Raw genomic sequence first — 13,567 nt, 5'->3', positions numbered from 1 at the left:
TAACCCCAAACTCCCAATCCATCCCTCCCCCACCCGCCCCCCGACCTTGGCAACCACAAGTCTGTTCTCTGTGTCTATGAGTCTGCTTCTATTTTGTAGATGAGTTCATTTGTGTCATATTTTAGATTCCACATACGGGTGATGTCATATAGTATTTGTCTTTCTCTTTCTGACTGACTTCACTTAGTATGATAATCTCTAGGTCCATCCATGTAGCTGCAAATGGCATTATTTCATTCTTTCTTATGGCTGAGTAGTATTCCATTGTGTATATGCACCACCTCTTTATCCGTTCCTCTGTTGATGGACATTTAGGTTGTTTCCATGTCTTGGCTGTTGTGAATAGTGCTGCTGTGAACATTGGGGTGCATGTATCTTTTTGAATTATAGTTTTGTCTGGGTATATGCCCAGGAGTGGGATTGCTGGATCGTGTAGCAACTCTATTTTTAGTTTTTTGAGGAATCTCCTTACTGTTTTCCATAGTAGCTGCACCGACTTACATTCCCACAAACAGCGTAGGAGGGTTCCCTTTTCTCCACACCCTCGCCAGCATTTATTTGTAGACGTTTTAATGATGGCCGTTCTGACCAGTGTGAGGTGGTACCTCACTGTAGTTTTGATTAGCAATTCTCTAATAATTAGCGATGCTGTAAGTTGCTCCTCTTTTAAATGACATTGTGACGAGCATCCCGGGTATATGAATTATTAACGACACTCCTGAGTCTCTCCTTAGGATGGGTTCCTAGGAATGGAATCAGTCCATCAAAGGGTATAAACTGTCCATCCATCTGCTTCTCAACTCGAGAGGTTATTCCAGTGAAATGGCCGGGAGTCCACGGGAGGCCCAGCCTCAGTGACCTCCTGCCATCGTGGGGCCCCAGACATGTGAACAGGTTAGCAGACTAATTCCCAGTTTATACGGGGTTCCAACTCAAGCCTAGACAGCTGGCTTTGTAGTGCAGTTATTCGTATGTGAATGGGTATTTTATATCCACTTTGTTACACACTGATATTTAAGTGATTTAAATAGTTTCTTCTCACAAGGAGATAGGCATTGTTTATAATGTTTCTCAGTCATCTCTTGTACACGGCAATTGGAGAGATGGTTCTCAAAGTGGGCTTCTAGAAACATCAGTCTCACAGGTACATGCACACACCCATCTAAAGCCTTCCAGCGGGTTCCCACTAGAGTTGGAATCAAACCTGGTCAGTGGTAAGCGTGCGTCTGATCCTGGTCCATAATTATCTAAGATTTTAGCGTAAGCTGCAGGTTACGCTGTGGATACAGTAGTTACGGGAGAATGTTAATGATGCCAGGAGGGGGACTGCAGAAAATCTGAACGGGATACTTGTTTCCCACCCACAGGTCTCTGGTCCGGATTGACGGCCTGTGTCTTCTTTCAAACCCTCTTCTACTTGGTGTACATCTGGAGGATAAACTGGAACAGAGCGGCAGAGCAGGTAACAGAGGGCGGGACCTCTTAGAGATGGGGCCCTGTTGATCCCAGGGCAGGTAAGGAATCTTTCGTGGTGAAAATGGTAAGAAATCCATTGGCAGCATGACGCACTTTGTTTAGTGAAATGCATCCAACGTGAGAGCTGGGGGCAAAAGGAAAGCCTGTGTCGGCACGTTTTCCTCTTAATGTGGAGTTAATTTAGTATCTACCAAGCAGGGCTCAGCCAGAAAGAAAGAGAATTAGCTTAGAAACTATTTTGCTGTTTTGGTGTGGTAGTCTTAGAAAAGCAGTAGTGTTTCCTGATCTGTTGTCTAGTTTTAGGCGTCTTCAAAAGGATCTTTTGGTCCTAAGAAATTTCCTAAGAAATGCAAATTGCTAAGTGCCTGTGATCAGGGAAGTTCTTGGGGCAGAACCTGTCCTGCGGGTTGAGGACCGGATCCTGACCCTCTGGGCGTCTCTGTGTTGAAGTGTGAGCCCCGCTGACTGTGTCCCGGTTTGAGAGGAGATGGGTGGGAGGTCGGCGAGGGGAGGTGTCCTGGACAAAGCCTCGAGGAGGGGCTGAGGCGTGCAAACCGCCACAGTCTGCGTCTTGACCACCCTGGAGGATTCGCAGCCCTTCTGCCTTTCCTTATGCTGACGTATCGTGTCCTTCCTCCCTTCAGTGTGATCGCTGGAGGGAATGAAGTGTACAGGACGTTAAGTCGGACCCTAAACTCCCCCTTAGGTGATTGTACCATTTATCTTGAGACTTTGTTCCTTTTATCGGGATTTAGGAGCAGTAAAGGGCACAGTGCGGAAAACATGTTAAGTTTGCAACTATGGCAACAATTAATTTTCCATTATGGAATAGCATTAGCTGTTGCTGTACTTTTAACATAAATTTTAATAAGAGTTTTCAAATACCATAACTAAAACAGAAGAATTGTCACCAGGCTACAAACTGGAAATGATAATTTTATACCGTTAATGAAGCATATTAACTAACCTTGTCATGGTTTTCTGTCAGTTGTGTGTGGATAGATATTAGTAATGTTTTCTAAATTATTTGGAAGATCTGCAGTATCTTATTGGAAATCAAAAAAGGAGCTACACTTTTATATAAACATTTCTCCCGGATGTTAACTCCGTCATGGGTTTTCAGTGTATGAATCTGATTATCTCTTTTGTCGGTTTCTTACTCTTTCTCATATGGAATATTTCTTCTTCCGTGGAAGCAGGTCACTTTGCTATAAAATATTAATTGCTGGTGTAGCTTTGTTTGTATTTCCCTCTCAATGGATTTTTTTTTTTTAAGAAGATGTTGGGGTAGGAGTTTATTAATTAATTAATTTATTTTTGCTGTGTTGGGTCTTCGTTTCTGTGCGAGGGCTTTCTCTAGTTGTGGCAAGCAGGGGCCACTCTTCATCGTGGTGCGCGGGCCTCTCACTGTCGCGGCCTCTCTTGTTGCGGAGCACAGGCTCCAGACGCGCAGGCTCAGTAGTTGTGCCTCACGGGCCTAGTTGCTCCGCGGCATGTAGGATCTTCCCAGACCAGGGCTCGAACCCGTGTCTCCCTGCATTAGCCAGCAGATTCTCAACCACTGCGCCACCAGGGAAGCCCCCTCTCAATGGATTTAATCCTGTCAATGAGTTTATAGTAAGGGCCTTTTCAAGCTCTACCACTGGTAATGTTGTATCAGCTTTTTCTTTTTCTCAATTTTTATTGTGGTAAAATCCAACATAAAATTGACTGTCTTAACCATTTTTAGTGTACAGTTCAGTGTACTAAATATGTTCATAATGTTGTACCATCATCCCACCATGCATCCCCATAATGTTTTCACCTTATAAATCTGAAACTCTGTGCCCACCAAACGATAGCTGTCCATTTCCCCTCCTCCCAAGCCCTGGAGATCACAATTCCACTTTCTCTCCCTTTGAGTTTTACTGCTCCAAGTACCTCATATAAGTGGAGTCATGTAGTATTTGTGTTTTTGGGACATTATTTTACTTAGCATAATATCCTCAAGGTTCATCCATGTTGTAGCGTATGCCAGAACTTCTTTCCTTTTTAAGGCTGAGTAATATTCCACCATATGTATGTACCACATCTTGCTTATCTGTTCATCTGTTGATAGAAACTTGGGTTGCTTTCACATTTTAGCTGTTGTGAATAATGCTGCTGTGAACGTGAGTGTACTACAGAGATCTGAGTCTGTGCTTCCAGTTCTTTTCACCATACGCCCAGAAGTGGAATTGGTGGGTCATCTGGTAATCTATTTTTAAATTTTTGAGGAACCGCTGTACTGTTTCCCATAGTGGGTGCACCATTTTACATTCCAACCAACATTGCACAGGAGACCAATTTTCCACATCCTCTTCAGCACTTGTTATTTTCTGGGTTTTGTCCTGTTTTGTTTAATAATAGCCATGCTAATTAATGGGCGTGAGGTAGTATCTCAGTGTAGTTTTGATCTGCATTTCCTTAATGATCTGTTATGTTTAGCATATTTTCATGTACTTCTTGGCCATTTAAATGTATTCCTTGGAGACATACCAAGTTTTTTTTTTTAATTAATTTATTTGTTTTTATTTTTGGCTGTGTTGGGTCTTCATTGCTGTGCGTGGGCTTTCTCTAGTTGTGGTGCGCGGGGGCTACTCTTTGTTGCAGTGCACGGACTTCTCATTGTCGTGGCTTCTCTTGTTGCAGAGCACAGGCTCTAAGTGCATGGGCTTCAGTAGTTATGGCATGCGGGCTCAGTAGTTGTGGCTCGCGGGCTCTAGAGCGCAGGCTCAGTAGTTGTGGTGCATGGGCTTAGTTGCTCTGTGGCATGTGGGATCTTCCCAGGCCAGGGCTCAAACCCGTGTCCCCTGCATTGGCAGGAGGATTCTTAACCACTGTGCCACCAGGGAAGCCCTCTATTCAAGTTGTTTTGCACATTTTTTAATCAGGTTGGTTTTGTTGTTGTTGTTGAGTTTTTGGAGTTCTTTATATATTCTGGACATTAGTACCTTATCAGATAAATGATTTATAAATATTTTCTCCCATTCTGTGGGTTGCCTTTTTACTCTTTGATATTGTCTTTTAATTGTTTTAATATATATATATTTATTTATTTTTGGCTGCGTTGGGTCTTCGTTGCTGCGCACAGGCTTTCTCTAGTTGTGGTGAGCGGGGGCTACTCTTCATTGCAGCGTGCAGGCTTCTCATTGTGGTGGCTTCTCTTGTTGTGGAGCACAGGCTCTAGGCGCGTGGGCTTCAGTGGTTGTGGCACACAGGCTCAGTAGTTGTGGCGCACAGGCTTAGTTGCTTGGCGGCATGTGGGATCTTCCCTGACCAGGATCTGAACCTGTGTCCCCTGCACTGGCAGGCGGATTCTTAACCACTGTGCCACCAGGGAAGCCCTGATACTGTCTTTTGATTAACAAGTTTTTAATTTTCATGGTCTAATTTGTCAGTTCTTCTTTTATTGTGTGTACCCTTGGTGTCATATCCAAGCAATCATTCCCAATCCAGTGCTGTGGCGATTTTGCCTTACGTTTTCTTCTGAGAGTTTTATAGTTTTAGGTCTTACATTTAAGCTTAATCCACTTGAGTTAGTTTTATTGTTCTTGTTTTTGTTTTTAACATTTATTCTTTTATTTGGTTGCACCAGGTCTTAGTTGCGGCAGGCGGGCTCCTTAGTTGCAGCTCACAGGCTCCTTAGTTGCAGCAGGTGGGCTTCTTAGTTGCAGCTCCAGGGCTCCTTAGTTGTGGCATGCAAACTCTTAGTTGCAGCATGCATGTGGGATCTAGTTTCCTGACCAGGGATCGAACCCAGTCCCCCAGCATTGGGAGCGCAGAGTCTTAGCCACTGTGCCACCAGGGGAGTCCCTGAGTTAATTTTTATATGTGGTGTTAGGTAAGGATCCGACTTCATTCTTTTGCATGTGGATATCCAGTTTTCCCAGAAACATTTGTTAAAAAGACTGTCCTGGGCTTCCCTGGTGGCGCAGTGGTTGAGAGTCCACCTGCCGATGCGGGGGACGCGGGTTCGTGCCCCGGTCCGGGAGGATGCTGCGTGCCGCGGAGCAGCTGGGCCCGTGAGCCATGGCCGCTGAGCCTGCGTGTCCGGAGCCTGTGCTCCGCAACGGGAGAGGCCACAACAGTGAGAGGCCTGCGTACCGCAAAAAAAAAAAAAAAAAAAAAAAGACTGTCCTTTCCCCACTGAATGATGTTTGCATCCTTATCAAAAAATCATTTGAGATTCCATGTGAATTGTAAGATGGATTTTTCTATTTCTGCAAATAATGTCATTAAGATTTTTATAGGGATTGGCATTGAACCTGTGGACTGTTTTAGGTAGTATTGCCATCTTAACAATGAAAAGGCATCCAGTCCTTGAACATGAGGTGTAATTCCATTTACTTATGTCTTCTTTAATTTCTTTCTGCAGGATTTTGAAATTTCCATTGTACTAGTTTTTCACCTCCTTGGTTAAGTTAAGTTTTAAGTTATTTTATTCCTTTTGATGCGATTGTAATGGGATTGTTTCATAGTTTCCTTTTCAGATTGTTCATTGTTAGTGTATAGAACAGAAATACAACTGTGTCTTGTGTGTGTTGACGTTGTATTCTGTGACAGTACTGAATTCATTTATTAGCTCTAACAGTTTCTTTGTGGAATTGTTAGGGTTTTCTATACATAAGATCATATTATCTTTTTTTTTTTTTTTTGCAGTATGCAGGTTTCTCACTGCTGTGGCCTCTCCCGTTGCGGAGCACAGGCTCCGGACACGCAGGCTCAGCGGCCATGGCCCACGGGCCCAGCCGCTCCGCGGCATGTGGGATCCTCCCAGACCGGGGCACGAACCCACGTCCCCTACATTGGCAGGCGGACTCCCAACCACTGCGCCACCTGGGAAGCCCCATATTATCTTTGAACAGAGATAATTCTTCCTTTCCAGTTTGTATGCCTTTCATTCCTTTTTCTTCCCTAATTGCTCTGGCTAGAATTTCCAGTACTTATGTTGAATAGAAGTGGCAAAAGTGGGCATCCTTGCCTTGTTCCTGAACTTAGAGGAAAAGCTTTCAGTCCTTCACCATTGAGTATTATGTTTGCTGTGGGTTTTTCATATATGGCTTTCATTACATTGAGGTACTTTCCTTCTATTCCTATTTTTGTTAAGTGTTTTTATCATGAAAGGGTGTTGCGTTTTTGTCAAATGCTTTTTTTGCATCAATTGAGATGATCATGAGGTTTTCTCCCTTCATTTTGTAATGTGTTTTATATTAATCCATTTTCCTATGTTGAATCATCCAGCAATAAATCCCACTTGGTCGTGGTGTATAAGCCTTTTATATGCTGCTGAGTTTGATTTGCTAGTATATTGTTGGAGATTTTGTCATCAGTGTTCACAGGGGATATTGGTCTGTAGTTTTCTTCTCTATAGTGTGTTTGTCTGGCTTTGGTATCAGGGTAATGCTGGTTTCATAGAATGAATTAGGAAGTCTTCCTTCCTCACTTTTTGGGAAAAGTCTGTAAATATTGGTTCCTCTTTAAATGTTTGGTAGAATTCACCAGTGAAGCCATTAAGTGCAGGACTGTCCTTTGTCAGGAGATTTTTTATTACAGATTCCGTCTTCTTACTAGTTATAGATCTATTCAGAATTTCTGTTTCTTCATGATTTAGTCTTGATAGGTTTTGTGTTTCTAGGAATTTGTCCATTTCTAATAGGTTATAGACTTTATTACCATATAGTTGTTCATAGTATTCTCTTATAATCTGTTTTATTTCTGTAAAATTGGTAGTAATGCCCCCATTTTCATTTCTGCTTGCAGTTATGCGAGTCTGTTTTTTCTTAGTCCATCTGACTAAAAATTTGTCAACTTTGTGACTCTTTGCAAAGAACCAATTTTGATTTTGTTAATTTTCTCTATTTTATTTGATTATATTTTTACTTATTTAATTCTTTTGGTTTATTTAATTCATTATTTTACTGTATTTTATTATAGCCATTCTAGTGGGTGTGAAATGTGGTTTTAATTTGTACCTTTACTTCATGCAAATTAATCTTGAGCATATTTTCATAAGTTTGTTGGCTACCTATATGCCGTTTTTTGTCTGTTCAAGTCCTTTATCCATTTTGTAATTGAGTCGTTTCTCTTTTTGCTGTTGAGTTGTGAAAGTTTTAATATATTCTGGACTCTTATTAGATGTATGGTTTGCAAATATTTTCTTCCATCCTGCAGAATGTCTTTTCACTTTTTGATAGTACCCTGATAGTTGATAGTTGCACAAACTTCAAAAAAATTTGGATAAAACTGATGTATAAAATTATATTAGTTTCAGGTGTACAACATGATGATTCGATGTTTGTATATGTTGTGAAATGATCACCGCAATGTCTAGTAACATACATCACCATACATAGTTACAAGAATTTTTTTCTTGTGATAAAAACTTTTAAGATTTTCTCTCTTAGCACGTTTCCAATAGACGGCACAGTGTTATTAACTCTAGTTTCCATGCTGTGCATGACATCCCCGTGACTTGTTTATTTCTTTGCTATTGAGTTGTTGCACAAAAGTTTTTAATTTTGATTACAAACTTTTATCTATTTTTGTTGTTGTTGTTGTTGTTGTGCTTTTGGTCCATTTCCAAACTGTCAAAAAAATTAAGTGGTGTTGGAACATAGAAATATTATGGAAGAAATAAAAAACTAAGTAACAGACTTTGAGTTTTCAGTCTGACATGTAAGTAGCCCAGAAGTCATCATACATGTAGGGGAGGCAAACCTTTACCTTTCCCCTCTTAGGGTTTTTCACTGGACCTGAGAATTAAACTGCCATTAAGACAGATTCCCGGGAGAAAAGCATACGCATTTATGTAAGCTTTATGTGACACAGGAGCCCTCGTAAGGAAGTGAAGACGCAAAACTTGGCAGAATCTACATGCTTTTATACTGGCCTGTAGCATGTAAAGAGTGGCAGCTGTAGGAGAGTAACTGAGCCATGGGCAGAGGCTAAAGGAGGGTAAGAATTATTTTAACAAGGTCTGTTTGTGTAGAATTCTCTCGGCTCTGACTCCCCAGCAAAGAAAGTTTCTCTTCTCCCGGTACAGGGGCGATGGCACCTTTCACATGGGAGTTTTTAGGTCCTCTTTCCAAAAAGAGAAGCAGAGATTAAAATGCTCTTCTAACCGCCTTTCTAACAACAGCAACAAAACTCTGCCGTTGTTTTTCAAGGGCCTTTAGTTCAAAATAATTCTTATGCTAAAGTGGCATGTTCTGCCGCCCTTCATTCCTCTCCACTCCCACTTTGAAGCTTCCACAAGAAGTCTCACGGCCCAGAAGCTAAGGTACCTTGTTTCATAGCTCAGCGAACTAGTGTCTTACTCTTGAGAATAAGTCAGCGCAGTTAAACTCTTCTGTGTGTTTCGAGAGGCAGTGGTGCAGGAGGGTGTCCGTGTCCATCTAAGTTAGGTCTCTATGTGGTGTGAGCAGTCAGGCATTTATGAGAGGAGTTTCTGAGGAAACAAAAACAAAGATTCATAGTTGGAAACCTAGTTTCTGAGTCCAGAGGGCATCCAGTCAAGTAGATTTCTGGATTTGAGCTCAGAGTATCTTCAGACAGTGGAAGGAGGATGGCGGTTGTAATTCAGTGAATTTCCTGGTTTGCCGTTTGAATGTCCCTGGTTATGGAATTGAGTGTTCCCGTGAATTTTCTTAGCGGCCTGCAGAACGGCAGGCATGAAGCTTGTCCATACGTGATCTGTTGTGGTGGTTTCTCTGAAGTTTATATCGTGTCATCCAGCTTTAGCTTATAGTGTTTCAGGAAAAGGATAGTTTTAATTCTTAGTGACTCCAAGTTAGAAGGGTGGGACAAAACTTGCTATTGTTAGTTTGAGCAGTTGTAACTAGATATTGGAGGAAACTAGAATAATTCAGGATCCAGTCCAGTTTACAGATAGATAACAAAACCTCAAAGAAAACGAATAGGGGCATATCTAATAACCACAGGGGTGTGTGATAGTTTTCCATTGAAACATAATTTCCTCTCTATACTTACCCTATTTTTCTCAAATGCCATTATAGTAAGACTAATTTGTTTGTAAAATAAGTTTAGTCTTATCCTGGCCTGATTATTCATATAAACACAGCAAGAATAGTGGTTTATCATATAGGTCCTTTTCAAGTCACCTTTGTTGGAACTCTTAATAAGGAATTCTAGAGTGGACCTTTAAAAGTCTTTCAAGTCTAGGAAGCCAAGCCATGAATTTGCCATCAGACTTCCCCTTCAGTACCTATAGATGTGGGTGAATTCCTCTCTTCTTGAGGTCCCCAATGTATCTTAAGGTTCCTGGGCCAGCTGGAAAATGACCATCCTTACTCAAGTGTAAGTAAGGTACCAGGCCAGTGTTTCAAGGGACTTCATAAGCATTGGCTCCATAAAGTCAACATCAGTTCCTTAAATCTGTCTGGTCACATCTGATTCTATGTACATGTAGGTCAAGTAGGATGACCCAGACAAAGCCTCAGTAATAAACCAGTGTTTCCAATTTTGTGCTGTTACAGGGAGAACAGGTTCTTATCGAACCTGTGCAAATAAGTATTTTGCCGTGAAAACGAGAAACTAAGAGTATCTGAGTTCTGCAAGGATCAGGTAGAGAGAAAAGATCATGTTTTAATTTTTATTTTAAAAAGTATAATCTGTTAAATGTGGTAAGTTATAGATAGCTTAAGAGAAAGAGAAAAGATTTCCTTAAATCTGGAAAACAAAACATTAAAGAACCAAGAATGCTTCAAACAAAAAGTGCAAAAATTATAATCATCTACATCAGTTCATTTCAGTCACGTGTTAATAAGTCTTGTTTTGCTGTGTCTTGGGTTAGCAGTTTTATGAATCAATTTCTTCATTAGAGTTCTAAACGTTCTTACCCAGTTCAGTAGTATGATCTTAAAGTTGTCAAAAACCTGTATTCTGGAGTACTTGTCAGGGTCCTTTCCATCAATCTCCTTGAAGATTAAGCAGTTTTTTTCCCTGTAATTGATTGCAAATGCTTTCAGAGAAGAATCAAAGGTAAAATAATAACTGTCTGTGCAAGACAGAAGACATAAAAATAGCCATGGTGAAAGATTTGGTGAGAGATTTGACGATTAAAAAAAAAGATGCAGTTGACAAGGAAATTTGATTACTGTGACATAGAGAACTTTAAAATAATAATTGGAATTATGACTGATTATATAGACAGTAAGGACATTTTCAAATTGATAGTTGAACTTCATTAAAGTTTTAAATTTCTGCTTTGCAAAAAACACTGTTAATAGAATGAAAAGATAAGATAGGGAATAGGAAAAAATCTCTAAAAAACGTATCTGAAAAAGGACTGGTATCCAAACTGTACAATAGAACGAACACTTTATTTTCTTTTTCCTGTATTGTCTTCTTTTTTTTTTTAATAGATCTTCATTGGAGTATAATTGCTTCACAGTACTGTGTTAGTTTCTGTTGCACAACAAAGCGAATCAGCCATATGCATACACATGTCCCCACATCCCCTCCCTCTTGAGCCTCCCTCCCATCTTCCCTATCCCACCCCTCTAGGTCACCGCAAAGCACCAAACCGATCTCCCTGTGCTATGCTGCTGCTTCCCACTAGCCAACTATTTTCCATTCGGTAGTGTATGTATATCGATGCTACTCTCACTTTGCCTCAGCTTCACCCTCCCACCGCATGACCTCAAGTCTATTTTCTATGTCTGTCTCTTTATTCCTGCCCTGCTACTAGGTCCATCAGTACCTTTTTTTTTTTTTTTTAAGATTCCATATATATGTGTTAGCGTACGGTATTTGTCTCTCTCTTTCTTACTTACTTCACTCTGTATGACATACTCTAGGTCCATCCACCTCACTACAAATAACTCAATTTCGTTTATTTTTATGGCTGAGTAATATTCCATTCTGTATATGTGCCACATCTTCTTTATCTATTCATCTGTCGATGGACACTTAGGTTGCTTCCATGTCCTGGCTATTGTAAATAGAGCTGCAATGAACATTGTGGTACATGACTCTTTTTGAATTATGGTTTTCTCAGGGTATATGCCCAGTAGTGGGATTGCTGTGTCTTACGGTAGTTCTATTTTTAGTTTTTTAAGGAACCTCCATACTGTTTTCCATAGTGGTTGTATCAATTTACATTCCCACCAACAGTGCAGGAGGATTCCAGTTCACCACACCATAGAATTCCATCACTTATTGTTTATATATATATATATATATTTTAAATTAATTAATTTATTATTTTTGGCTGTGTTGGGTCTTCGTTTCTGTGCGAGGGCTTTCTCTAGTTGCGGCGAGCCGGGGCCACTTTTCATCACGGTGCGTGGGCCTCTCACTGTCGCGGCCTCTCTTGTTGCGGAGCACAGGCTCCAGACGTGCAGGCTCAGTAGTTGTGGCTCATGGGCCTTGTTGCTCCGCAGCATGTGGGATCTTCCCAGACCAGGGCTCGAACCTGTGTCCCCTACATTGGCAGGCAGATTCTCAACCACTGCGCCACCAGGGAAGCCCTATATTTTTTGATAATGGCCATTCTGACTGGCGTGAGGTGATACCTCATTGTAGTTTTGATTTGCATTTCTCTAATAATTAGTGATGTTGAGCATCTTTTCATGTGCCTCTTGGCCATCTGTATGTCTTCCTGTAGGTCTTCCGCCCATTTTTTAACTGGATTGTTTTTTTTTTTTTGATATTGAGCTCCATGAGCTGTTTGTATATTTTAGAGATTAATCCTTTGTTATTTCATTTGCAAATATTTTCACCCATTCTGAGGGTTGTCTTTTTGTATTGCTTATGGTTTCCTTTGCTGTGCAAAAGCTTTGAAGTTTAATTAAGTCCCATTTGTTTATTTTTGTTTTTATTTCCGTTACTCTAGGAGGTGGGTCAAAAAAGATCTTGCTGTGGTTTATGTCAAAGAATGTTTTTCCTATGTTTTCCTCTAAGAGTTTTATAGTGTTTGGTCTTACATTTAAGTCTTGAATCCATTTGGAGTTTATTTTTGTGTATGGTGTTAGGGAGTGTTCTAATTTCATTCTTTTACATGTAGCTGTCCAGTTTTCCGAGCACTATCTCTGGGCATTGTATCTTGTACCATTGATCTATATTTCTGTTTTTGTGCCAGTACCATACTGCCTTGATTACTGTAGCTTTGTGGTATAGTTTGAAGTTGGGGTGCCTGATTCCTCCAACTCCATTTTTCTTTCTCAAGATTGCCTTGGCTATTTGGGATGTTTTTTGTGTTTCCATACGAATTGTAAGATTTTTTGTTCTAAATCTGTGAAGAATGCCATTGGTAGTCTGATAGGGATTGCATTGAATCTGTAGATTGCTTTGGGTAGTACAGTCATTTTCACAATATTGATTCTTCCAATCCAAGAACATGGTATATTTCTCCATCTGTTTATGTCATCTTTTATTTCTGTCATCAGTGTTTTATAGTTTTCTGAGTGCAAATCTTTCATCTCCTTAGGCAGGTTTATTCCTAGGTATTTTATTCTTTTTGTTGCAGTGGTAAATGGGAGTGTTTCCTTACTTTCTCCTTCTGATTTTTCATTGTTGGTGTATAGGAATGCCAGAGATTTCTCTGCATTAATTTTGTATCCTGCAGCCTTAACAAATTCATTGATTAGTTCTAGTAGTTTTCTGGTGGCATCTTTAGGATTTTCTATATATAGTATCGTGTCATCAGCAAACAGTGACAGTTTTACTTCTTCTTTTCCAATTTGTATTCCTTTTTCTTCTCTGATTGCCATGGCTAGGACTTCCAAAACTATGTTGAATAAGAGTGGCGAGAGTGGACATCCTTGTCTTGTGATCTTAGTGGAAATGCTTTCAGTTTTTCACCATTGAGTGTGATCCTTGCTGTGGGTTTGTCATATATGGCCTTTATTATGTTGAGGTAGGTTCCCTCCATGCCCATTTTCTAGAGAGTTTTTATCATAAATCGGTGTTGAATTTTGTCAAAAGCTTTTTATGCATCTATTGAGATGATCATATGGTTTTAATTCCTTAATTTGTTAATATGGTGTATCACATTGATTGATTTGCATATATTGAAGAATCCTTGCATCCCTGGGATAAGTCCCACTTG

General features: G+C 40.3%; 1 protein-coding gene across 3 annotated transcripts in view; it reads left to right on the top strand.

The window, feature by feature from the left end:
• LOC101333194 (multidrug and toxin extrusion protein 2) overlaps positions 1 to 13,567 on the top strand; it is a 154,095-nt gene that overhangs the window by 56,609 nt on the left and 83,919 nt on the right. For all 3 annotated transcript variants that reach the window (XM_073797356.1, XM_073797355.1, XM_073797362.1), the window contains one exon: positions 1,368 to 1,462. The gene's annotated coding sequence lies outside the window, so the exon portion shown is untranslated. The remainder of the gene's footprint in view (positions 1 to 1,367; positions 1,463 to 13,567) is intronic.

This window comes from Tursiops truncatus, chromosome 20 (assembly GCF_011762595.2).
Source record: "Tursiops truncatus isolate mTurTru1 chromosome 20, mTurTru1.mat.Y, whole genome shotgun sequence".
In the NCBI taxonomy this organism is placed as follows: domain Eukaryota; kingdom Metazoa; phylum Chordata; class Mammalia; order Artiodactyla; family Delphinidae; genus Tursiops; species Tursiops truncatus.
The sequence above is the reverse complement of the archived record's forward strand: the minus strand, read 5'-3'. Positions and strand labels throughout refer to the sequence as shown.